The sequence below is a fragment of the Nerophis ophidion genome, linkage group LG26 (assembly GCF_033978795.1).
Source record: "Nerophis ophidion isolate RoL-2023_Sa linkage group LG26, RoL_Noph_v1.0, whole genome shotgun sequence".
Lineage (NCBI taxonomy): Eukaryota > Metazoa > Chordata > Actinopteri > Syngnathiformes > Syngnathidae > Nerophis > Nerophis ophidion.
In genome coordinates, this window is record NC_084636.1 from 36023180 (window position 1) to 36050509 (window position 27330).

The following is a 27330-nucleotide window of genomic DNA, read 5'->3' on the forward strand; positions in this document are numbered from 1 at the left end:
TTTGCTAAATAAATAACCAAACATTTATATTTTGTTCTTTTCTTACTGTATTGAAAATGAACCGAACCGTGACCTCTAAACCGAGGTACGTACCAAACCAAAACTTTTTTTTACCCTAATATATATATATATATATATATATATATATATATATATATATATATATATATATATATATATATGTATATATGTTTATATATATATATATATATGTTTATATATGTTTATATATATATGTATATATATTTCTATTTGTGTGTGTGTGTACAGTATATGTATGTATGTGTGTGTATATATATATATATATATATATATATATGTATGTATGTATGTATGTGTGTATATATATACAGTGTATATATATATATATATATATATATATATATATATATATATGTATGTATATATATGTATAAATATAATACATTCATATGTATATATATATATATATATATATATACATATATATAATAAATTCATAAAAGAAGCAGACTTCATAAATGTTTTTTATGAGCAACAAGTATGTGCTCCAATCACTACATCACAAAAAAACAAGACTTGTAGAAATAATTGGAAAGTCAAGACAGCCATGACATGATGTTCTTTACAAGTGTATGTACACTTTTAATCGTGACTGTGTATATATCTATACATTAGGTCAGAAAAAACACAGAGGCTACATCATCTCTACAAGCCTGTTCTGCAGGTTTCCCTGAATGGAAGTGGTTTATAATGGTTAGGTGCCCAAAGGTCCTCACCCCCAGTTATCAGTCGGGTCCAGCTCGCACCAAACAACCTTAGTTGACGCTCATGTGAAAGGAAAAAGCAAAACATTCCAAGTTAAGCCGTTGATGCTCAATGAACTTTCACTTTCCTTCAAATGTTGCCTGTCCAGAGCTGTGCAGGAGAGGAAGTGCGCCTGGGTTTTCAAAATAAAAGCCCGAGTGATCCAAGCAGGACGGCGTGACCTCAACATGACATCAGTAGAGATGGACCTTCCTTCAGGAAATGGCGCTCATCTCACTTGTTGTCCTGGACAGGAAGTGAAAAGACGCTAATGAAAGGTGAGGTCTTTCATCTGACGCGGTGGGAGTAAACAAACAAGTCCGTATGAGACTTGTCAGCCCTGGAGGAAAAAAAAAAGATTCCTTCCCTCTTATCGTCTCATTAGAAACAAACCCCGCCGTGGCGTTGACCCTCTTCCTTTCAGCGCCGCTCGCTTTAGTGCCTGTGATCCAATGAAAGTGCTCGTCTCCTGACAGCCGCCGCCAACAAGAGAGCTGAATGTACACATGGAACGGTGTTGTGATGTACTTCCTGTCTCGCTTGATCTCACAGCTGCCGCCTATTTGCACGCTCTATTTCAAGTCCCGTCACAAAACAAACTGGTTGATGCCTTGGACTTGGAATCACAGGTACCTCATCCGGACAGCCACCGGCCTAAGAGAGACTCGCACCCCAACCAGAATCTAGACACATACTCAACTGATGCTCTTTTTGTCAGTGTAGTGCCAGAGCATCTGCACACATCTGTCATTTTACCCCCGACTCATTTGGTCAAAGTCCCTAGGAGGAGTTTGTTAAAGTACCACCTCTCCCCCCCCCCCCCCCCCAAAATAGCCAAAAACCATGGGAGCAAAGTTTTCTGCCATGCCACGCCCATATCTTATGAAGTAGGAAACATGATCTTCTGATTTATCATCACCTATATGTGTAGTGTCTGTCATTTTACTCCCGACTCATTTGGTCAAAGTCCCTAGGAGGAGTTTGTTAAAGTACCAACCTTTTTTACGCCATGCCACGCCCACATCTTATGGCGAATAAGAAATTTATACGCAATTTGTCATCGCCTAAATGTGTAGTATCTGTTATTTTACCCCCGACTCATTTGGTCAAAGGCCCTAGGAGGAGTTTGTTAAAGTACCACCCTTTTTTCCCCAAACAAATGGCCAAAAACCATGGAAGCAAAGTTTGGCGCCATGCCACGCCCACATCTTATGGAATAGGAAAAATTTGTTATCAATTTATCATGGCCTATATGTTATATCTGTCATTTTAACTGTGACTCCTTTGGTCAAAGTCCCTTGGAGGAGTTTGTTAAAGTACCAACCCTTTTTTCTGCCAAAAATAACCAAAAACCATGGGAGCAAAGTTTTAACGCCAGGCCACATCTTATGGAGTATGAGAAATTTATACCCAATTTATCATCACCTGTATGTGTAATATCTGTACCCCCGACTCATTTGGTCCAAGTCCCTAGGAGGAGTTAGTTAAAGTACGGTCCCTTTTCCCCCCAAAAATGGCCAAAAACCATGGGAGCAAAGTTTTAACGCCATGCCACGCCCACATCTAAGGATGTATGAGAAATGTATATGCAATTTAGCATCACCTATATGTGTAATATCTGTCATTTTACTCCCGACTCATTTGGTCAAAGTCCCTAGGAGGAGTTTGTTAATGTACCACCTCTTCCCCCCCCCCCCAAAATAGCCAAAAACCATGGGAGCAAAGTTTTCTGCCATGCCACGCCCATATCTTATGAAGTAGGAAACATGATCTTCTGATTTATCATCACTTATATATGTAGTGTCTGTCATTTTACCCCCGACTCATTTGGTCCAAGTCCCTAGGAGGAGTTTGTTAAAGTACGGTCCCTTTTCCCCCCAAAAATGGCCAAAAACCATGGGAGCAAAGTTTTAATGCCATGCCACGCCCACATCCAAGGATGTATGAGAAATGGATATGCAATTTATCATCACCTGTATGTGTAATATCTTTACCCCCGACTCATTTGGTCCAAGTCCCTAGGAGGAGTTTGTTAAAGTACGGTCCCTTTTCCCCCCAAAAATGGCCAAAAACCATGGGAGCAAAGTTTTAACGCCATGCCACGCCCACATTTAAGGATGTATGAGAAATTGATATGCAATTTAGCATCGCCTATATGTGTAATATCTGTCATTTTACTCCCGACTCATTTGGTCAAAGTCCCTAGGAGGAGTTTAGTAAAGTATGACTACTTTTTTTTCCATGTAAGCCACACCCACTAAATTTTAGGCAAAATAAACATTTTTCCATGTATTTTCCATACAAGCTGCAGATATATACATTGTGAAAGTACTTATTTACACAGAAATATTGTATAAATGTTTATTCCCGTACTTCTCACCCAACTTCCTGCTGGACTGGCCCACATCAAGTTTTGAGGTGACCCTGACAAACATGCGGCGTAGCAACAGTCAAGTCAAGAGCGTCCACTATGTTTGTTGTCCAAGCCATCAACATGTTCCTTCTTCTCAGATCCCCTTGCTGTCCCCTCTGATTGGGAGTCCACTGCTGGCCAGAGACCTGACCGAGTCTGATGTGGTGACCCCGTTTCTTTCCACTGAAGATGTCACCGAGAGTGTTGTCCACACACTTTGCAACTCTACCAGACAAACTGCCTAAGAAGGTTGGTTCCTCCCATACCACATGTTCTTGACTATGTAAGAGCACACCACTATTATGTAAGCCACACCCACTACATTTCAGAAAAACATTCTCCATGTATAAGTGGCAGATATATACATTGTGAAGTGAGTTATTTACACTGAAATATTTATTTACATACCTTCGTTGTTTCCAAACAAGGCAGTAAAACGGCTGATCAAACAAAACAGAAGTCATGGTCATGGACCCATTAGCTGCGCAAGCTAGCTCTCCAGTTAAATAAACCGGAGGTCGTCAACCCGCAACTTAGCGGCTCTTTTAAAAATTAATTAAAATGGAAAATCTAGGAAATATATTTTTTATTTTAATTTGTGTAAGAGGACAAACATGACCCAAACCTTCCTACGTTTTAAAGTCCTCTGTTTGGATTCAATTCTTACACTGATGAGAGGATTTGCCCAGCGCAGTTTTGTCCTAATTTGGGCGGTCCTTGAACTCATCATAGTTGTGTGGCCTGTGACGCAGGAGTTTGTTTACATGAATAACTTTCTCCGACGCTGCCACAGAAAGACGTTTTTTATGCCACTCCTTCTTTGTCTCATTTTGTCCACCAAATGTTTTAAACTGTGTGAATGCACAAAGGTGAGCTGTGTTGATGTCCTTGACTTGTGTGCAGTGCTAATCAGGCATGTTTGCTCAGTGTATGACTGCAAGGCTAGCTGTATGTACATATTGCACTATTAAACCTCATTTGTAGCTATATTTCAGCTCATTTAATTTCCTTTACTTATATCCTCTTTGTATTTCATTTACATATAATAATATTAATAATAATGGATTAGATTTATATCGCGCTTTTCTATTATTAGATACTCAAAACGCTCACAGAGAAGTGGGAACCCATCATTCATTCACACGATGGTGGTGGTAAGCTACATCTGTAGCCACAGCTGCCCTGGGGTAGACTGACGGAAGCGTGGCTGCCAGTTTGCACCTATGGCCCCTCCGACCACCACCTGTCATTCATTCATCATTCATTCACCAGTGTGAGTGGCACCGGGGGCAAGGGTGAAGTGTCCTGCCCAAGGACACAACGGCAGCAACTTGGATGTCAATAGGTGGGGAGCGAACCTTCAACCCTCAGGTTTCTGGCACGGCCGCTCTACCCACTACGCCATGCCGCCATACATTACCTGTATGTAATATTGGCTGTGTTTCTGATAGTTGTTTGTTCGCCATGTTCCAGACCACAGCACACATTACCTTGTTGTTCCAGACCACAGCAAACGTTACCTTGTTGTTCCAGACCACAGCAAACGCTACCTTGTTGTTCCAGACCACAGCAAGGTTACCATGTTGTTCCAGACCACAGCAAACGTTACCTTGTTGTTCCAGACCACAGCAAACGTTACTTTGTTGTTCTAGACCACATCAAACGTTACCTTGTTGTTCCACACCACAGCAAATGTTACCTTGTTGTTCCAGACTACAGCAAATGTTACTTTGTTGTTCCAGACCACAGCAAATGCTACCTTGTTGTTCCAGACCACAGCAAATGTTACCTTGTTGTTCTAGACCAGAGCAAATGTTACCTTGTTGTTCTAGACCACATCAAATGTTACCTTTTGGTCCAGACCCCAGCGAATTTTACCTTGTTGTTCCAGACCACAGCAAATGTTACTTTCTTGTTCCAGACCACAGCAAACGTTACCTTGTTGTTCCCGACCACAGCAAACGTTACCTTATTGTTCCAGACCACAGCAAACGTTCCCTTGTTGTTCTAGACCACAGCAAAGGTTACCATGTTGTTCCAGACCACAGCAAACGTTCCCTTGTTGTTCTAGACCACAGCAAAGGTTACCATGTTGTTCCAGACCACAGCAAACGTTAGCCAGTTGAGGAAGTTATGGTTGGTGTAGAGGTGTGTGGTTTGTGTTGCAATGGAGGTTGTAGTGTAGTATGAAGGCCAGAAGTAGGGCCACAGTTGAAATGTTGTCCAGGGCCACAAAAGGCCTGGAGGCGGCAGGTGACAGGTGAGAGGTGACAGGTGACAGGTGAGAGGTGACAGGTGATGTCATTGCGGCGACCATCAACACATTCAAAGCTCCCGGCTCAAAGGCCTTTTAAAAACAGGAAAGTGAGGCAGTCTAATTGTAACTTGCGGCTAATTAAAAGCTCTCGAAAAGCTTTTAATGCGTCCTCTGCACTTGTAGTCAGAAAGGCAGTGGGAGGGCCACATGTACGCCCATCATGAAGAGCAGCTGCTGCCTTGACCTTATTATTATTCAAAGTTTAAATCTCTACATCAACATTAGGTCTATCTGTCAATATAATGTTATTAAATATTTAAGTTGGATGCTCTTTTCGTCAAAGAAAACAGTTTTTTTAGGGGGAAAAAAACACAAAATATGTAATATCTTCACCCAATAACTTTTTTAAGTGGAATATTTGAGATTATATAATAATTGGAGCTCATAAGAACATTGATTTTAATTCATTATTATTATAATTTTTTTAGCAATGACACTTAAAAAAAAAAAAATACACAACAATTATTGGGGATCCAAAAGGGTCCTTCTCATTAAAGTGTTAAAAAATACATTTTAAGTTTTATTATTTGTTTACTTTTAGCACACAAACATCCAGATCAACTTCAGATTATAAATTTTAATGTTGTTTATGTTTTTTGTTTGTTTGTTATAGGCCCTTTTTAAAAAAAAACAAAAAAAAAACAGCTCACTTTTACATAGCAAACACAAAATATGCAACATTTCCCCCAAAGAATATCTCAAAGTGGAAAATTTAACGTGAGGTTATTGGAGCTTTGAATAGGTCAATCAATCAATCAATCAATCAATGTTTACTTATATAGCCCTAAATCACTAGTGTCTCAAAGGGCTGCACAAACCACCACGACATCCTCGGTAGGCCCACATAAGGGCAAGGAAAACTCACACCCAGTGGGACGTCGGTGACAATAATGACTATGAGAACCTTAGAGAGGAGGAAAGCAATGGATGTCGAGCGGGTCTAACATGATACTGTGAAAGTTCAATCCACAATGGATCCAACACAGTCGCAAGAGTCCAGTCCAAAGCGGGTTCAACTCAGCAGAGAGAGTCCCGTTCACAGCGGAGCCACCAGGAAACCATCCCAAGCGGAGGCGGATCAGCAGCGCAGAGATGTCCCCAGCCGATACACAGGCAAGCAGTACATGGCCACCGGATCGGACCGGACCCCCTCCACAAGGGAGAGTGGGACATAGAAGAAAAAGAAAAGAAACAGCAGATCAACTGGTCTAAAAAGGGAGTCTATTTAAAGGCTACAGTATACAAATGAGTTTTAAGGTGAGACTTAAATGCTTCTACTGAGGTGGCATCTCGAACTGTTACCGGGAGGGCATTCCAGAGTACTGGAGCCCGAACGGAAAACGCTCTATAGCCCGCAGACTTTTTTTGGGCTTTGGGAATCACTAATAAGCCGGAGTCCTTTGAACGCAGATTTCTTGCCGGGACATATGGTACAATACAATCGGCAAGATAGGATGGAGCTAGACCGTGTAGTATTTTATATGTAAGTAGTAAAACCTTAAAGTCACATCTTAAGTGCACAGGAAGCCAGTGCAGGTGAGCCAGTACAGGCGTAATGTGATCAAACTTTCTTGTTCTTGTCAAAAGTCTAGCAGCCGCATTTTGTACCAACTGTAATCTTTTAATGCTAGACATGGGGAGACCCGAAAATAATACGTTACAGTAGTCGAGGCGAGACGTAACAAACGCATGGATAATGATCTCAGCGTCTTTAGTGGACAGAATGGAGCGAATTTTAGCGATATTACGGAGATGAAAGAAGGCCGTTTTAGTAACGCTTTTAATGTGTGCCTCAAAGGAGAGAGTTGGGTCGAAGATAATACCCAGATTCTTTACCGTGTCGCCTTGTTTAATTGTTTGGTTGTCAAATGTTAGAGTTGTATTATTAAATAGAGTTCGGTGTCTAGCAGGACCGATAATCAGCATTTCCGTTTTTTTGGCGTTGAGTTGCAAAAAGTTAGCGGACATCCATTGTTTAATTTCATTAAGACACGCCTCCAGCTGACTACAATCCGAAAGGTGTTGGTCAGCTTTAGGGGCATGTAGAGTTGGGTGTCATCAGCATAACAGTGAAAGCTAACACCGTATTTGCGTATGATGTCACCTAGCGGCAGCATGTAGATGCTGAAGAGTGCAGGGCCAAGGACCGAACCCTGGGGAACTCCACACGTTACCTTAACGTAGTCCGAGGTCACATTGTTATGGGAGACACACTGCATCCTATCAGTAAGATAAGAGTTAAACCAAGACAGGGCTAAGTCTGACATACCGATTCGTGTTTTGATACGTTCTAATAAAATATTATGATCGACGGTATCGAAAGCAGCGCTAAGATCGAGGAGCAGCAACATAGATGACGCATCAGAATCCATCGTTAGCAATAGATCATTAGTCATTTTTGCGAGGGCTGTCTCCGTCGAGTGATTTGCCCTGAAACCGGATTGAAAGGTTTCACATAGATTGTTAGACGCTAAGTGTTCATTTAACTGCTCCGCAACAATTTTTTCGAGGATTTTTGAAATGAAGGGAAGGTGAGACACCGGTCGGTAGTTTACCATGAGGTCAGGATCGAGGTTAGGTCTTTTAAGGAGAGGATGAATAACCGCTTTTTTGAATGCTAGGGGAACAGTGCCCGAGGAAAGTGATAAGTTTATAATATTTAGCACTGATGGACCTAATAATACAAAGAGCTCCTTGATCAGTTTCCCAGGAAGAGGGTCAAGTAAACATGTTGTTTGTTTTATTCCATTTACACGTTGTAACAATTCCTCTAATGTTATTTCCTCAAAACGAGAGAAACTATTTTGGAGGGCAGTATCCGCCGTATATACAATCGTGTCCGTGTTAATAGAACCCCGTTGTAGCTGGGACGCATTGTCTTTAATCTCCTTTCTAATGACTTCAATTTTCTTACTAAAGAATTGCATAAAGTCATCAGCTGAGTGGATGGAGCTACTGGAAGGAGTCCCTTGTTGGGTTAGCGATGCTACCGTACTAAACAAAAATTTAGGATCGTTTTTATTACGGTGGATGAGATTTGAGTAATAATTAGCTTTAGCTAAGGTAAGCATGCGTTTATAAGTTATTAAACCATCACTAAATGCTTGATGGTGCACCTCAAGTTTAGTCGTGCGCCATTTGCGTTCCAGCTTTCTGCATAATAATTTCTGAGCTCTAGTTTCTTCTGTAAACCACGGGGTGCGCTTTTTTGGAGCCTTTTTTAACTTTAGCGGTGCTATGTTATCAATGGTTTCGCGCAGGGCGTCGTTAAAGTTGTTAGTGAGGTTATCAATAGAGCCCACATACTTTGGGAATGGTGCCATTACCGAGGGCAGTAGGTCAGCAAGAGTTGTCGTTGTGGCCGTATTAATGTTGCGGCTGCTATAGCAGTTATTATTATTATTAGTTTGACGAACATGCGTCTGAACCTCGAATTTTATAAGGTAATGATCGGACAATACTTTAGTATACGGGAGTATCGTAACTTTGGAAGCGGTGATCCCCTTGACAAGCACTAGGTCTATCGTATTACCGTTGCGATGCGTGGGTTCATTTATTATTTGTGTGAGACCACAGCTATCAATTATACTCTGGAGCGCTACGCACGGTGGGTCCGATGGGGTATTCATGTGGATATTAAAGTCCCCCATTATGATTATATTATCGGCGTGTGTCACTAGATCAGCAACGAACTCTGAGAATTCATTGATAAAGTCCGAACAGGGCCCTGGGGGGCGGTAGATAACAGCCAGGTGTAGAGGCAGCGGTGTGACAGACCTCATAGTAAGCACCTCAAACGATTTATATTTATTATTTATGTTAGGACTAAGGTTAAAGTTTTCGTTGTATATTAGTGCGACCCCCCCACCCCTTTTAAGCGGACGGGCAATATGCGCATGTGTAAAGTTAGGAGGACATGCCTCATTTAGCGCAAAAAAGTCGTTTGGTTTAAGCCAGGTTTCGCTGAGACCGATGACGTTAAGATTGTTGTCTCTGATAATATCATTAACTAACAACGTTTTGGGAGACAATGATCTTATGTTTAAAAAACCTACATTATAGGTAGTGGGCTGTTTTAGGGAATTTTTGATCAAATTATCCGTAGTAGCAATATTAATAATGTTGTGTTTATTATGCCCAGTGCATACAGTATAATTACGACCATATCTAGGAATTGATACGACGGGAATGTTCCGATTGTTTGATTGTTGCTTTGATAAACTGCACGCATCATAGTTAGCCTCCTCAGTAACGGGGATTTTCCGATTGTTTGTTTGTTGCTTTGATAAACTGCACGCATCATAGTTAGCCTCCTCAGTAACGGGGATTTTCCGATTGTTTGTTTGTTGCTTTGATAAACTGCACGCATCATAGTTAGCCACCTCAGTAAAACACATGTCCAACTCTGAAACACTCAAAGCAGAAAAAACTTGTTCTAATTTAACAGACTCCTTACCCAGACCAGTAGTCTCGCATTTTCCATCTAAATCCGTCTTCAGGGTGGAGGGAAGTGGTGTACTGTGGGGATTAGCCTTCTGCTTTGTTTTTAGCCCCGCTCGACATCCGCGTTTCCGATCACACCGCTGGCGTCTGCTCCGTAGACGGCCCCCGCTGCTACTAGACTCCCCTGCTTCACAGGCCGCTGGATGTAGCCGCCGATGTATCCCCAAGCTAGTTAGCATGTTTAGCACGCCCGCGTCTATCAGTCCAAAACGGCCCAATATGTCCATATCCAGAAGTGTCTGGCGGTCGTACGTGATCACGGAGTGACCACGATGCGAGCCAGCCATGAAGTATGCAGAACTGTCCGGCATTTCCGCCAAATGTTCCATCTTTAGCAAGAGCACCGCAGTGTCGCAGCCCGTCCGGGCGCCGCCATCTTGCTCAATAATTCATAATGTCATTGATTTTGATTAATTATTATTTTTTAAAGAAAGAAACAACCTGCATGGCAGCTTTTTGTTATTAGAATAAACATTGCAACATGTTATTGTTACATTTCACTTGTTGGCTCTTTTAATAACACTTTTATGTTTTTTTTTGTTTTTTTTTATAGTATTTTACAATGTGCCGTGGGGCCGTTAAAAAATTACCTGCGGGCCGCACTTTGGACACCCCTGCCTTATATCATTATAGTGCTTTTTTTTTTAATTGTGTCTATCATTCACAATTCTTATGTAAGACAAAAACACCATTTTTAATGCATTCTAAATCGTAAATGAAGGCTAGCAAAAGTCAGCTAACAGAGGAGGTAACAGAATGAGCTCTGTTCTGCCTATGAAGTCCTCTGATGTTTTATATACATGCTCTATATACATATATGTCATGTAGTAACATTCATAATAACATGTAATATATACATGATGTAAGTATATATGTCATGTAGTAACATTCATAATAACATGTAATATATACATGATGTAAGTATATATGTAGTATCTAGTAACATTCATAATAACATGTAATATATACATGATGTAAGTATATATGTCATGTAGTAACATTCATAATAACATGTAATATATACATGATGTAAGTATATATTTCATGTAGTAACATTCATAATAACATGTAATATATACATGATGTAAGTATATATGTCATGTAGTAACATTCATAATAACCTGTAATATATACATGATGTAAGTATATATGTCATGTAGTAACATTCATAATAACATGTAATATATACATGATGTAAGTATATATGTCATGTAGTAACATTCATAATAACATGTAATATATACATGATGTAAGTATATATGTAGTATCTAGTAACATTCATAATAACATGTAATATATACATGATGTAAGTATATATGTCATGTAGTAACATTCATAACAACATGTAATATATACATGATGTAAGTATATATGTAGTATCTAGTAACATTCATAATAACATGTAATATATACATGATGTAAGTATATATGTCATGTAGTAACATTCATAATAACATGTAATATATACATGATGTAAGTATATATGTCATGTAGTAACATTCATAATAACTTGTAATATATACATGATGTAAGTATATATGTAGTATCTAGTAACATTCATAATAACATGTAATATATACATGATGTAAGTATATATGTCATGGAGTAACATTCATAATAACATGTAATATATTTAGTGCAGGAAATATTCAGTGTAAAAAATTTCAGCTTATAAATATTCAGTATAAAAAAATTCTATGTAAAAAAAGAAATCAGTGTAAAAAAATTGTGTAAAAAAATTTATTTTATAAAACATTATTGCAGAAAAATTTTAGTGTAGAACAATTCAGTGCATACATATTTGGTGAAAAAACTTGGTTTAAAAAGTTCAGTGTAAAAGATTTCAGCCTATAATTATTCAGGGTAAAACAATATATATTTAAAATAGAAATCAGTGTGGAAAAAACAGTATGAAGAAAAATTCAGTGCAGAAAAATTTGGTGAAAAAAAATTCAGTGTAAAAAAAAAAAATTGTTGCTTAAAAATTCAGTGTAAAAAAAAAAATCAGTTATTAAATATTCAGCATAAAAAATCACTGGCATATCATAATTAAAATCAGAAAAATTCCGTCTAAAAAAAGTCTGTCTATTTATTTAGCAGAAAAAAAGTATGTAAAAAAACCTGTGTAATAAAAAAATCATGGTAAAACAATCAGTTTATAAAAAAATCAGTGCAGAAAATTTCTGTACAGAAATATTTGGTGTAAAAAAAACAGTACAAAGAAATTCAGTGCAAAAAATATTCAGTATATACATTTTCAGCGTAACAAATATTCTATGTAAAAAAACAACAACCATCAGTGTAAAAAAAGTAGGTGCAGATAAATGAGTTGCTTCAAAAGTCAACACCCACTTCTGCTAAATGAAGAGTGAAGCACCTGATTGGCTGCTTCTCACACAAATATTTGCTGACACATGGTAGTTTTCCTTTTTTTCTTTTTTTAATTGGAGCTACATATTATATTTTCTGGATTTAGCCACACCCACTACATTTTACATGTAGCTGTTGCAGATATATATCATCAATCAATGTTGACTTATATAGCCCTAAGTCACAAATGTCTCAAAGGGCTGCACAAACCACTACAACATCCTCGGTAGGCCCACATAAGGGCAAGGAAAACTCACACCCAGTGGGACGTCGGTGACAATGATGACTATGAGAACCTTGGAGAGGACCTCATATGTTGCAGATATATATGTTGTGATAAGTTGCAGATATATTGTGATAAGTTGCAGGTATATATGTTGTGATAAGTTGCAGATATGTTGTGATAAGTTGCAGATATGTTGTGATAAGTTGCAGATATATATGTTGTGATAAGTTGCAGATATTTATGTTGTGATAAGTTGCAGATATTTATGTTTTGATAAGTGGCAGATATTTATGTTTTGATAAGTGGCACATATATATGTTGTGATAAGTTGCAGGTATATATGTTGTGATAAGTTGCAGATATGTTGTGATAAGTTGCAGATATGTTGTGATAAGTTGCAGATATTTATGTTTTGATAAGTGGCACATATATATGTTGTGATAAGTTGTTTATTTACATACCTTAATTGTTTCCAAATGATGTCTGTAACAAGGCAGTAAAATGGCTGATCAAACAAAACAGAAGTCATGGTCATGAACCCACTAGCTGCGCAAGATAGCTCTCCAATAAGCTAAACAGACTCAATAACTCCACGCTGATGTTTTGCTGAATTTGCTGAGGAATTTGTGAAAATGAAACAATATAAGAAGTAATTTATACATGTGTTAGCGTGCTAGCTGATGTTAACGACGCTAGCTTGATTACATTATGACAGAAGGTACAAATATGCATGAAAACACTCCGACAGACATCACACATGGGACGCCTTAGTAAGTAAGAATAGTTTTAGTTATATTGTAAAACTTACAAGCGTGGCTTGGAGTGATGAATGAAGAATACACACGAGTAGGATCGCTATGGATGGCTAGATGCTTTTGAGCAATAAGAGGAAGTACAATTTCAACCCAGAGTTTTTACTTGTTTAAATAATGTAAACGTTTTTCCGAGGCACTGAACTTTTTTATGGAGAAATGGAGTTGATGACAGAAGTGGCCCCCAATGTTGTTAAAAAAGTATATATTGTGAATGGAGAATTGATGACAGAAGTGGCCCCCAATGTTGTTAAAAAAGTATATATTGTGAATGGAGAATTGATGGTGAATGGAATGGTGGCCCCCAAGAATGGACTAGAATGATTTGAATGTGCAGGTGAAGAATGAGGAGTGAGGATTACGCAGCACAAAGGTTAGCTGGCATTGGGGCCCCAAGGCTCCGCCCCCCACATCTGTCTGATCAGCTGGCCGTCCAATGGCGGGCGAGCTGCGTGTTTGCGGACATCTGGATGCGTTTACGAGCGGGGGTACTTGGAGCCGCCGTGTTTGGATTGGTGGCGGCGTGGATTGGAAGCGGAGCGACCTTGGCTGCGCAGGGAAAACAAACCCTAATGAGGTCTTGGCCCCGCTCCCGGGACTTTGGAAACACAGAGTTGGAGGACGAACCAGCAGAATGGAAAAGATTAGCACAACAATCAGCCATGTTGTTTTCTACTCAACTCCTCCCCCAGATTTCCTGCAAGTAGCAGCCACTGACGTCATGTTGTGTGCTGAGGACGCCATCTTAGCTACCATGAATGTGAACAAATGATGTCAGTGCTCCCACAGGACTGCAGTCTGTTGGTGGTGTCTCATTTGCATATTTCTCCATGTATTTAGGGACCTCCCGATCTGATACTGATGTCAGAAATTAGGCCAATATCAACAAACAAAAAAAGTATGGGATCATACGGATTGCATCTAAAATATCTGATACAAGCAGTCATGTAGCATGTTTACTTGTGTGATATCATGTGCGATACAAGCAGTCCTGCAGAGTGTTTACTTGTGTGTGATATCATGTGCGATACAAGCAGTCCTGCAGAGTGTTTACTTGTGTGTGATATCATGTGCGATACAAGCAGTCCTGCAGAGTGTTTACTTGTGTGTGATATCATGTGCGATACAAGCAGTCCTGTAGCATGTTTACTTGTGTGTGATATCATGTGCGATACAAGCAGTCCTGCAGAGTGTTTACTTGTGTGTGATATCATGTGCGATACAGGCAGTCCTGCAGCATGTTTACTTGTGTGTGATATCATGTGTGATACAAGCAGTCCTGTAGCATGTTTACTTGTGTGTGATATCATGTGCGATACAAAAAGTCCTGCAGCCTTTTTACTTGTGTGTGATATCATGTGCGATACAAGCTGTCCTGCAGCATTTTTACTTGTGTGTGATATCATGTGTGATACAAGCAGTCCTGTAGCATGTTTACTTGTGTGTGATATCATGTGTGATACAAGCAGTCCTGTAGCATGTTTACTTGTGTGTGATATGTGCGATACAAGCTGTCCTGCAGAATTTTTCTTGTGCGTGATATCATGTGTGATACAAGCAGTCCTGTTGTGTGTGATATCATGTGCGATACAAGCAATCCTGCAGTGTTTTTACTTGTGTGTGATATCATGTGCAATACAAGCGGCCCTGCAACGTGTTTACCTTTGTGTGATATCATGTGTGATACAAGCAGTCCTGTTGTGTATGATATTACGTGCAATACAAGCAGTCCTGCAGTGTTTTTAATTGTGTGTGATATCATGTGCGATACAAGCTGTCCTGCAGCCTGTTTACTTGTGTGTGATATCATGTGTGATACTAATGATATATTACATTAAACAGACAAATGGTATATTACATTAAATAATATATCTGAAAATAATATGTAATATATGATTTAATGTAATATATCATTAGTATGTTAGTAATGTAATATATCATTATCTGAGGCTGAGCCAATCAGTGATCACGATACTGAACAACATGATCTGATTGGTTCTGTCCTCTCAACACTTTTGTAGAATTATTTTTACTTCATTCAGCCTTTTTTATGTTTAATTCAGCTACACAATCTTGTAAAATACACTTTAAAAGAAGTGATGTGGTGAAAGTGCGATATTAGATTTTTATATTTCATGCTAAAAACCATCTTGTTTTTATAACATTCTTACTTAATGACATATATTCCAAATTAATGACATATTACTTAATAACATATTCTTAATTAAGGACATATTACTTAATAACATATTCTTACTTAATGACAGGAAGTGATGTGATTATTGTCAGAAAGTAGAGTGAAGTGTATCAAGTACAAGTCACATGACACTAACGGGAGGCGTGGCCAACATGCATGACAGATGTGCTTTGCATCCATTTTCTTTTCTGTTCACTAACCTTCTCTCCAGCTGCTGCACCCCCACTCACTCTGCACCCCCACTCTTCATATCCAGTGACTGGCCACACATCTTCTTGCCAAACACTTCTACTTCCATTTTCTTACTCTTCTATGTCAGACTGCTGTTAGCACATTGTACACAATAACATGTAATATACATTGTTAGCACATTGTACACAATAACATGTAATATACATTGTTAGCACATTGTGCACAATAACATGTAATATACATTGTTAGCACATTGTACACAATAACATGTAATATACATTGTTAGCACATTGTACACAATAACATGTAATATACATTGTTAGCACATTGTACACAATAACATGTAATATACATTGTTAGCACATTGTGCACAATAACATGTAATATACATTGTTAGCACATTGTACACAATAACATGTAATATACATTGTTAGCACATTGTACACAATAACATGTAATATACATTGTTAGCACATTGTACACAATAACATGTAATATACATTGTTAGCACATTGTACACAATAACATGTAATATACATTGTTAGCACATTGTACACAATAACATGTGATATATATTGTTAGCACATTGTACACAATAACATGTAATATACATTGTTAGCACATTGTACACAATAACATGTAATATACATTGTTAGCACATTGTACACAATAACATGTAATATACATTGTTAGCACATTGTACACAATAACATGTAATATACATTGTTAGCACATTGTACACAATAACATGTAATATACATTGTTAGCACATTGTACACAATAACATGTAATATACATTGTTAGCACATTGTACACAATAACATGTAATATACATTGTTAGCACATTGTACACAATAACATGTGATATATATTGTTAGCACATTGTACACAATAACATGTAATATACATTGTTAGCACATTGTACACAATAACATGTAATATACATTGTTAGCACATTGTACACAATAACATGTAATATACATTGTTAGCACATTGTACACAATAACATGTAATATACATTGTTAGCACATTGTACACAATAACATGTAATACATTGTTAGCACATTGTACACAATAACATGTAATATACATTGTTAGCACATTGTACACAATAACATGTAATATACATTGTTAGCACATTGTACACAATAACATGTAATATACATTGTTAGCACATTGTACACAATAACATGTAATATACATTGTTAGCACATTGTACACAATAACATGTAATATACATTGTTAGCACATTGTACACAATAACATGTAATATACATTGTTAGCACATTGTACACAATAACATGTAATATACATTGTTAGCACTTTGTACACAATAACATGTAATACATTGTTAGCACATTGTACACAATAACATGTAATACATTGTTAGCACATTGTACACAATAACATGTAATATACATTGTTAGCACATTGTACACAATAACATGTAATACATTGTTAGCACATTGTACACAATAACATGTAATACATTGTTAGCACATTGTACACAATAACATGTAATATACATTGTTAGCACTTTTTACACAATAACATGTAATACATTGTTAGCACATTGTACACAATAACATGTAATACATTGTTAGCACATTGTACACAATAACATGTAATATACATTGTTAGCACATTGTACACAATAACATGTAATATACATTGTTAGCACTTTGTACACAATAACATGTAATACATTGTTAGCACATTGTACACAATAACATGTAATACATTGTTAGCACATTGTACACAATAACATGTAATATACATTGTTAGCACTTTGTACACAATAACATGTAATACATTGTTAGCACATTGTACACAATAACATGTAATACATTGTTAGCACATTGTACACAATAACATGTAATACATTGTTAGCACATTGTACACAATAACATGTAATACATTGTTAGCACATTGTACACAATAACATGTAATACATTGTTAGCACATTGTACACAATAACATGTAATATACATTGTTAGCACATTGTACACAATAACATGTAATATACATTGTTAGCACATTGTACACAATAACATGTAATATACATTAGCACATTGTACACAATAACATGTAATAAGTTGAGATCTAATAGTACTACCAATAAAGTAATAATAAATGAAATAAAACAATTAGTTGCATAGTTGCCTTCGAAGCTGGGCGATACAACGATATCAACATATAGCCCGATACAGAATTGATATCAATAAAAGCTATGTTGGATCTTCCTTCCTGTCCTGCTAGCTGCAGGATTACCATCCCAGAAGTTCCATTTCAAATAAAACATCTTTCTCTCCTGCAGCTGATAAAAGATATCAACAAAGTTCCATATCCACCCCTGCAAACACTTGTATCGCCCCACACTCTCCAGCCCGACTCGGGGCGTGAAAAGGGTCAGGGGGGTTTATTGAGAGTATTGAGAGCCACAAAAGCATCGATGCTGATGAAAAGTCCACCAGGAGCCCCCCTGCTGTGCATACATAACTCTCATTTGCAGCAAGTAGCTTCACTTGCTTGCATTCTATATCATAAATACTCTCTAGCAAGAGTCAGCTAACAATGGAGGTGATGAGAATTGTTCTATTCCTCCATCAAGGTTTTATAGACACGATGTAAGTACATATGTACAAACCTCGTTTCCATATGAGTTGGGAAATGGTGTTAGATGTAAATATAAACAGAATACAATGATTTGCAAATCCTTTTCAAGCCATATTCAGTTGAATATGCTACAAAGACAACATATTTCATGTTCAAACTCATAAACATTTTTTTTTTTTGCAAATCATTAACTTTAGAATTTGATGACAGCAACACATGCCAAAGAAGTTGGGAAAGGTGGCAATAAATACTGATAAAGTTGAGGAATGCTCTTCAAACACTTATTTGGAACATCCCACAGGTGTGCAGGCTAATTGGGAACAGGTGGGTGCCATGATTGGCTATAAAAACAGCTTCCCCAACAAAGTGCTCAGTCTTTCACAAGAAAGGATGGGGCGAGGTACACCCCTTTGTCCACAACTGTGTGAGCAAATAGTCAAACAGTTTAAGAACAACCTTTCTCAAAGTGACATTGCAAGACATTTAGGGATTTCAACATCTACGCTCCATAATATCATCAAAAGGTTCAGAGAATCTGGAGAAATCACTCCACGTAAGCGGCATGGCCGGAAACCAACATTGAATGACCGTGACCTTCCATCCCTCAGACGGCACTGTTTCAAAAACAGACATCAATCTCTAAAGGATATCACCACATGGGCTCAGGAACACTTCATGAAACCACTGTCACTAAATACAGTTTGTTGCTACATCTGTAAGTGCAAGTTAAAACTCTACTATGCAAAGCCAAAGCCGTTTATCAACAACATCCAGAAACGCCGCCGGCTTCTCTGGGCCCGAGCTCATCTAAGATGGACTGATGCAAAGTGGAAAAGTGTTCTGTGGTCTGACGGGTCCACATTTCAAATTGTTTTGGGAAACATTCGACATCGTGTCATCCGGACCAAAGGGGAAGCGAACCATCTGGACTGTGATCGACGCAAAGTTGAAAAGCCAGCATGTGTGATGGTATGGGGGTGCATTAGTGCCCAAGGCATGGGTAACTTACACACCTGTGAAGGCACCATTAATGCTGAAAGGTACATACAGCTTTTGGGACAACATATGCTGCCATCTAAGCACAGTCTTTTTCATGGACGCCCCTGCTTATTTCAGCAAGACAATGCCAAGCCACATTCAGCACGTGTTACGACAGCGTGGCTTCGTAGTAAAAGAGTGCGGGTACTTTCCTGGCCCGCCTGCAGTCCAGACCTGTCTCCCATGGAAAATGTGTGGCGCATTATGAAGTGTAAAATAGGACAGCGGAGACCCCGGACTGTTGAAGGACTGAAGCTCTACATAAAACAAGAATGGGAAAGAATTCCACTTTCAAAGCTTCAACAATTAGTTTCCTCAGTTCCAAAACGTTTATTGAGTGTTGTTAAAAGAAAAGGTGATGTAACACAGTGGTGAACATGCCCTTTCCCAACTACTTTGGCACGTGTTGCAGCCATGAAATTATACGTTAATTATTATTTGCAACAACAAAAAAATGTTTATGAGTTTGAACATGAAATATGTTGTCTTTGTAGCATATTCAACTGAATATGGCTTGAAAAGGATTTGCAAATCATTGTATTCTGTTTATATTTACATCTAACACCATTTCCCAACTCATATGGAAACGGGGTTTGTAGTATCTACTAACATTCATGATAACAACATGTAATATATGTGATGTAAGTATATATGTCATGTAGTAACATTCATAATATGTCATGTATACATGATGTAAGTATATTGATTGATTGATTGATATATTTTTATTTCAAATATGCAAAAAAAACCCAAAATAAACAAGAGCAAGCATGATCCAATACAGTGCTATAGCCTTAACGGCTATTATAACAAAATGAAAACAATGGAGAATAAAAAAAAAACAAATGAGCATTTGACTTTTTTTTTTTTTTTACATATTTGAAAAGGAGTGAGAAGAAGTATACACTTATTTAATCCCACCCCTTTTCTTTAAATCATAAATTACTCTGAGCTCGAACTTCCTTGTTCACTCTATGTACAAACTTAATGTGTGAATTAGTGAATTATATTTATATAGCGCTTTTCTCTAGTGACTCAAAGCGCTTTACATAGTGAAACCCAATTTCTAAGTTACATTTAAACCAGTGTGGGGGGCGCTGGGAGCAGGTGGGTAAAGTGTCTTGCCCAAGGACACAACGGCAGTGACTAGGATGGCGGAAGCGGGAATCGAACCTGCAACCCTCAAGTTGCTGGCACGGCTGCTCTACCAACCGAGCTATGCCGCCCCGAGCTTGTATATAAATAAATGATACATATATACATACATATGCACACTACACACATACATGATACATATATACATACATATGCACACTACACACATACATGATACATATATACATACATATACACACTACACACATACATGATAAATATATACATACATATACACACTACACACATACATGATAAATATATACATACATATGCACACTACACACATACATGATACATATATACATACATATGCACACTACACACATACATGATACATATATACATACATATACACACTACACACATACATGATAAATATATACATACATATGCACACTACACACATACATGATAAATATATACATACATATGCACACTACACACATACATGATACATATATACATACATATGCACACTACACACATACATGATACATATATACATACATATGCACACTACACACATACATGATACATATATACATACATATGCACACTACACACATACATGATACATATATACATACATATGCACACTACACACATACATGATACATATATACATACATATGCACACTACACACATACATGATACATATATACATACATATGCACACTACACACATACATGATACATATATACATACATATACACACTACACACATACATGATACATATATACATACATATGCACACTACACACATACATGATACATATATACATACATATGCACACTACACACATACATGATACATATATACATACATATACACACTACACACATACATGATACATATATACATACATATGCACACTACACACATACATGATAAATATATACATACATATGCACACTACACACATACATGATAAATATATACATACATATGCACACTACACACATACATGATAAATATATACATACATATGCACACTACACACACACATGATACATATATACATACATATGCACACTACACACATACATGATAAATATATACATACATATGCACACTACACACATACATGATAAATATATACATACATATGCACACTACACACACACATGATACATATATACATACATATGCACACTACACACACACATGATAAATATATACATACATATGCACACTACACACATACATGATACATATATACATACATATACACACTACACACATACATGATAAATATATACATACATATGCACACTACACACATACATGATAAATATATACATACATATGCACACTACACACATACATGATACATATATACATACATATACACACTACACACATACATGATACATATATACATACATATGCACACTACACACATACATGATAAATATATACATACATATGCACACTACACACATACATGATAAATATATACATACATATGCACACTACACACATACATGATAAATATATACATACATATGCACACTACACACATACATGATACATATATACATACATATGCACACTACACACATACATGATACATATATACATACATATGCACACTACACACATACATGATACATATATACATACATATGCACACTACACACATACATGATACATATATACATACATATGCACACTACACACATACATAGCCACACCGTTACCACAAGTGCTCATGGAAATAGTATCATGAAAACAAAACAACAAAACAGCAGTACCAGTGCCTCAATGGGCAGCCCCTAACTCTTTTGTCACACAAGAAAGCCAATATCAAAGCCCTTCTTCATGTGTGTACCTCTGGAATAGCATGTACCTAAACTTCTTTTTAAACTGCTTTATGTTTGGACATTGCTTTAACTCCACATTCAAACCATTCCATAGTTTCACTCCACAGACTGAAATAAAAATACACTTTTGATGGTCGTTCTACAACCAAGCATTTTGAAATTAAAATGTCCCCTTAAGTTATAATCCCCCTCTCGTGTGCTGAACAATTTTTGAATGCTTCCTGGGAGTTTATTTATTTTGGCTTTATACATTATTTGTGCAGTTTGATACAAAATAATATCATTAAATTTCAATATTTTTGAGTGTAAGAATAGTGAATGAGTATGGTCCAGATATCCAACCTTGTTGATGATGCGTACAGCTCTTTTCTGAAGTATACTTATTGACTTTAATGAGCTTTTATAATTATTCCCCCAGACTTCCACACAGTAGGTTAAATATGGTAAAACTAATGAACAGTAGAGAATGTGGAGTGATTTGTGATCTAGAACCTGCTTTGCTTTATTTATTACTGAGATGCTTCTTGACAGCTTAGACTGTACATGTTTTATATGTGCTTTCCAGTTCATTTGATAGTCAATTGTAACTCCAAGGAATTTTATTTCAAAAACCCTTTCAATATCCACCCCATCTATTTGTATCTGTACCCTTGTTTCACGTGTCCTCTTTCCAAACAGCATTAACTTAGTCTTAGTCAGGTTTAATGACAATTTATTATAGTCAAACCAAGCTTTTAGTTTACTCATTTCTTCCATAATGACTTCCTGTAATTGATTTAAATGACTTCCTGTAATTGATTTAAATCATCCCCTGAACAAAAAATATTAGTGTCATCAGCAAATAAGACTAATTTCAATAATGTAGACACTTTACAGATATCATTGATATACAGGATGAACAATTTTGGCCCCAACACTGACCCCTGGGGGACACCACAAGCAATGTCCAAACACCATGAACAGCAATTCCCCAACTTCACAAACTGTTGTCTCTTATTTAAGTAACTTTTAAGCCAGTCTAGTACAACTCCCCTGATTCCATACTTTTCCATTTTATTGATTAATATATCATGGTTAATTGTGTCAAATGCTTTTTTTAGATCAATAAATATTCCCATTGCATATTGTTTCTTGTCTATGGCATTTGTGATTTCCTCTATTGTTTCAATGATTGCCATTGATGTAGATCTGTTTGATCTAAACCCATATTGACAGTCAGGGAGTAAATGATGTTTTTCTATAAATGCATCCAACCTGTTATTGAATAGTTTTTCTAATATTTTAGAAAATTGTGGAAGTAAAGAGACGGGTCTATAGTTTGTGAAGTGATGTTTGCTCCCAGTTTTAAACAGAGGTATAACTTTAGCTATTTTCATTTCATTGGGAAATGTGCCGGTTTGAAATGACAGATTACAGATATATGTTAATGGTTTTGATATTCCTGTAATGACATTTTTCACCAATGCCATACTAATGTCATTGCAGTCTGTGGACATTTTGTTCTTACATTTGTTTACAATATCCAACACTTCTTCTTCACCCACTGCATTTAAAAACATAGAATTGAGATTTATCTCCAACAATCCCTCCATATTTTTACCAGTTGTCCGTGGATCTGGGATTTTTGCTGCAAGTCCGGGTCCAATACTTACAAAGAATTTATTGAAGGCATTAGCTACATCTTCAATATTATCATTTTCTTTACCATCATTCATGAAATACGTTGGATAGTTATTTGAAGAGGTCCTGTTTCTTATAATACTGTTTAATACATTCCATATTCCTTTGATATTATTTTTATTATCATCTAGTAATTTCTTATAATAATCCCTCTTATTTGACCTCATAATATTAGTTAACTTGTTTTTATATTTTTTATATTTTGTTTTCTTTTTACAAGCATTTTGCAATCCCTTTGTGATCCAAGGACAATTAGTATACTTTCTTTTGCTGATGCATTCTTTTATCGGGCAATTTTTATCATATAATGACCTAAATATTCTCAAAAATATATTGTAAGCACTATTAACATCACCATTTTCATAAATTACATCCCAATTCTGCTCCAGTAAATCATGTTTAAATGAACTAATGGATTCCTCTGATCTCCTTCTTCTGTATTGGGTTGGCTTTTCTAATTTTTTTGTCCTGTAGTTACCATCAAATATCAGAAAAACTGGGAGGTGGTCAGTGATATCTTTGATCAATAGCCCACTTACGGTCTTATTTTCAATATCGTTGGTAAATATGTTGTGGATTAGAGTGGCAGAGTGGGATGAAATTCGACCAGGTCTGTTGATTTTGGGATATAAACTTATACTGTACATTGTGTCAATGAAATTAACTATATCGTTATTTTTACTGGGATTTAAAAGGTCGATATTAAAGTCTCCACAAATGAAGACAGCTTTATTAACATTACTCTTCTTTGAAAACAGGCATTCCATCCAATCTGTAAAATGTGCAATGCTTGCACCTGGTGATCTGTATATACAACTAATAATGACATTTCTACTTTTTTCCATACAAATTTCAACCGTTAGACATTCAAGTAGGTTATCAACCACAGTTGTCATATCATCCAGACGTTTGAATCTCAAGGTGCTATCCACATAGATTGCCACCCCTCCATCCCCTTGTTTTGTCTATTTATATTAATAAAGTCATAACCATCCAGTTCAAAATCTGACACGTTTTCACTGTTAATCCAAGTTTCAGATACTGCAATTATGTTAAATGGTTGTGAAAATGTGTGTAAATAGTCCTTGATGTCCTTGAAATTCCTATTTAAGCTTCTACTATTAAAATGGATAATTGATCATTTGCCTTTAGTAATAATATTCTGGTTGTACTGTTCATTGGTATAGTAGCAGCAGTTCTCATTGATATTGAGGAGGAAATTATTGTCCGGGTCTACATCCTGTTCCATGTCTTGTAGGTGGTGCTCAGTGTATTGGGATGCTTTCAACTGTACTTTGTCATATTCATTTATCAACTGAATGATGTGGCTCGTGTCATGGCTTGCATCTTGCGTATTGTCAATGTGTGTCATGATTGTGTTTAGTCGCTTTTACCTTACAGTCCAGTTCAAACGTCATATTCGTTCAGATCTTCCATGTTTCTAATCACCAGCACTTTGGCGTTCTCCGGAGTACCGTTGAGTTTGATGAATACTTTACAGTTCGCTGTCCAAGTTTGTAGAATGTTCTTCTCTCTCCTCATTTGGCGTACTTTTCGAGCTATATCAGCATTTCGTTTGGTCAAATGGTCGTTCATGTAAACGTTTGTTCCTTTTAGCTTCCTTCCCTGTTTTAGCAACGCGATCTTGTGCTTCCTGTTTACAAATCTCAGGATAACGCTCGCCTTGTCGTTTGTCCCTCTCCTGGGCAAAAGGTGACATGCTTGGATGCTGTTACAGTCCAGTTGTATATCCTTGGACTGCATGAAGACCGCTACCTGTCGCTCAATTGAAACGACATCCAACTCCGCCGGCTCCCCTCCATTTTCTGGGGTTACAGCTCGTGCGTAAGACCGGGGTTTGATGCTAAGTCCGGTGATGATCACGTCATTGATCCGTGTATACTGCTCAAAATCAGCAACTCTGTTCTCCAGAATTGCAATGTTCTTGTCTTTCTCCAAATTGTCAGCTTTTATCTGATCCAGCTGCACAACAAGGGCCATGATTGTTTTCTGCTGCTCCTTGATTGTAGCAACTTCCTCGATCAGAGTATCGATCGCCTTTTTAAGTTCACTATAATCAGCCTTGGGCGCCATCTCGTCTTTTCCTGCCAAAACGCTCGGAGCTGATATGTAGTATCTAGTAACATTCATAACAACATGTAATATATACATGATGTAAGTATATATGTCATGTAGTAACATTCATAATAACATGTAATATATACATGATGTAAGTATATATGTCATGTAGTAACATTCATAATAACATGTAATATATACATGATGTAAGTATATATGTCATGTAGTAACATTCATAATAACATGTAATATATACATGATGTAAGTATATATGTCATGTAGTAACATTCATAATAACATGTAATATATACATGATGTAAGTATATATGTCATGTAGTAACATTCATAATAACATGTAATATATACATGATGTAAGTATATATGTAGTATCTAGTAACATTCATAATAACATGTAATATATACATGATGTAAGTATATATGTCATGTAGTAACATTCATAATAACATGTAATATATACATGATGTAAGTATATATGTCAGGTAGTAACATTCATAATAACATGTAATATATACATGATGTAAGTATATATGTAGTATCTAGTAACATTCATAATAACATGTAATATATACATGATGTAAGTATATATGTCATGTAGTAACATTCATAATAACATGTAATATATACATGATGTAAGTATATATGTCATGTAGTAACATTCATAATAACATTTCATACTTATGTATTTTTATACGACACATGTTCCCTTTTCCTTCAACAACAACAACAACAACAACAGTAACCACGGCAGACGTCATAAAACATAATAAAACAATCCCTTACTGTACAATGTCTGCTCTCACTGGGATAAAGACTGACAGGATGTTTGCATCTTCCAGTTTACATGAACAATACATCATCATCCTCACAAAGGGCTTAAAAATATTTTTCTTCATGTTTTTTCCAGTTGGACGTCAAAGTGGACCAACTTGTGGGTTTATGTCCACAACCTTCTACTATCCAGGTGAGAGACACAATTTATCATCTACAATTAACTTTCACTTACTCAGAGGCCATGCAGCAGCTCAATATGTCAATATAGCAGCATAAGGTAGTTAGCTCTCTAAAAGTAGTTCCTTGGCGTTAGGGCTTATAATA

At 36.8% G+C, this 27330-nt stretch overlaps 1 long non-coding RNA gene across 1 annotated transcript; it reads left to right on the plus strand.

Moving 5' to 3' along the window:
* Positions 1-900: 900 nt before the first annotated feature.
* Positions 901-27196, plus strand: LOC133543796 (uncharacterized). Its single transcript, XR_009804525.1, has 3 exons — positions 901-1064; positions 3298-3448; positions 27140-27196. It is a non-coding gene; the product is annotated as an uncharacterized LOC133543796 (long non-coding RNA).
* Positions 27197-27330: the final 134 nt, after the last annotated feature.